We start from the raw sequence: 2624 nt of genomic DNA on the forward strand, positions 1-2624 counted from the left end.
TATATTTTTTTTTTTTTCCAGGAATTCCACAAGGTTCCCAATCCTAAATCAGTTATTATGGTACATGGGTGACATCACATTTATTCACACTTTTTTTTTGACAAATGCACACACGTGCATGTTAAATAAAGAGGTATTATTTTGTCCCACATACAATCCTAAGGTCATGAAATAATTTTTATAAGACAAAGCAGCAGGTAACACAGGGAATGGGAAAAAAAATATTACCTGGGTGTACTAACAGATAAAACACACTGAATGAGGTGATATTTTTTATTATTCATGTTACATATTAGGTGTTTTAATGCAGAGTATACATGTACAAATGTAATTTCTCCAAAAATACACAAAACTGAACTTGGACTTGACTACTAATCAGAAAAAGGAGGATTATCTCTCCCCAAATAAAAGTTGCATCTCAATAATGATGTCTTTATTTTCTCCGCTTCGGTTTAAAACTAATCTGGTTGAATTCCACCTAGAGTATAACCTATAACAAGCACTTGACGGGTAGAGACGTACCATAAAAAACACACAATTACATTCATCACCATCGCGTAGAAAGGTTCAACACACGCCTTCCTAATACACTACAGTCAAATAGTTACTGAGGAGGATGAAAACTGCAACATCATTCCACTGGCTAAAAACGTACGCAGGAGATAATTCAATGTAGAGGTTGGAGTTTAAATAAAATCAGATTTGCATTGGTTTATTATAACAGTATAAATGTTGTATTTGTCTTTTGCTTCCCCCCCAACTAAACCTGTAATAGTCTTTTTTCAGTGATAAAACTGACAAACATACATTGTGCAAGTTTTATCGAACAGATTGCTGAAATAAACCTCTGTATAAAATATAAACTCTGAAACTCGCAGCACAGTATTCTAGATTTATGTGACCTGTTTGCACAAAGGTAAAATCCTACTACAGCACCCCACATGCCTCTAAAAACACATCTGAGAAGAAGGGGCATGATCAGTCAGGTACTGACTTATGAATTCACATTAAATGCAATAGTGTACCTTTCAAAGTATAGACTGTAAGACCCTGGAAGATTCTGTGGGTTTCAGTTAGGAGACAGGCCTGTCAGTGTCTTCAGTACCTGTACTGTAACTATGAATGCAAACTCCCTACAACATAAACTCAACAACAGCAGTAGCAGAGCGGCTGGACCTTTAGATTTAACACTCATAAAATAAAACACATTCTCTCAAAATAATTTCCATTCCCATTACTTCAAACTGAACTTTTTTGTCGGTTGTGTGCAATATACAGTTAAAAACACTATTCAACATTATAACTGGCCCTTGGTGGGTGTATCTGTCCACTTATAGAGAGCCATCCTCTTATTTAGCAGTAATATGGCCTTGTTCATCTCTCATTTGTTTGGCCACCTGACAGGTACACAACCCATATAGGCACTATGCAACCACGTCGAAAAAGTAAAATAAAGTTTTTTGAACATAGCAATATACTGTGAATATATAATTCAATCTATAAAACAACAGCCCTCTTGTGGCTCCTAGTTCTAATACATATATTAGTCTAAGTGTAAATTATGTATGACAAAATCTAATATAACAAATAGGTACCTCCATAGTAACACGTATACAATCTCATATTAACATACTGCAATGAGAAAAAATACAAAAGCCTCCACAGAATTTGTTGTATTTGGAGCCAAAGTCAGCTGGAAGGGCCTGGAGAATCTAGCTGAAATCCATCAACTGCCACTGCTACAGTGCTCCCAAGCAAGGCATTAAACTACCTTCTGTGTGGGCAGCAATATACTGTAAGCCTGGCAGCAGTGCTCCAACTCTTCTGGACAATAAAAGTTTACTGCTTTTTCACAAGCTGCCCGTAGCCTCCACCCGGCTGCCGCCGTGCCTCCCGCTGATGACAGACCATTTATCACTGCTAATTTTCTGGGCTACTTTTCTCACTGAACTCCATATGAACAAATAACCATTAGCTGATGAATGAGCAGTTATAAAGTGAGGGTTGATGGAAATGTGGGGTTGCCTACTTGAGGGTTCAACTCTTTTGTTACCTTTGGAAAGAACAAACAAGGAAAATTTAAAACTTCCTCTTTATTTACATTTCCTACTGAACCCCAGCTTGGTGATTTGAACCAGGTCACTTATATGTTGAGATGTTTGGACTATATTTAAGCTAAATTTGGTTTGAGAAAGGAACAATTTTGGTATAGCAATCACTGTTTCAATAGCAATTAAATGATCATGAGTCAGTGAAGTATGTTTTTTAAAATTTTTTAAAGGTAACATTAAAAATTAAAACGTCCAATTATGGATCATGTATTTATTTACTATTAATTAAGAAGTGAAAAAGCAGTGATCTTTCTTTTCATTTTGTCTATTATACTTTGTCTTTTCTGCAGTGCTGTATATTAAGTTATGAGTGCTCATGTTCTTCCTAACGTGGCCCACACATTAACAAATCATCAGGAAGTTTAAATAATTTCCCTCATCACTGTAAAACATGATAAATGCAAAGGCATATTCCAAAGTTAACAGTACAAATATTAGAGAAACACTAGCAAAGAGGAACATTTACTAACGAGTAGTGAGGTTATAATCATGTAGAGGTGATACTATGAGAGC

The sequence above is a fragment of the Monopterus albus genome, unplaced genomic scaffold, assembly GCF_001952655.1.
Source record: "Monopterus albus unplaced genomic scaffold, M_albus_1.0 scaffold101.1, whole genome shotgun sequence".
In the NCBI taxonomy this organism is placed as follows: Eukaryota; Metazoa; Chordata; class Actinopteri; order Synbranchiformes; family Synbranchidae; genus Monopterus; species Monopterus albus.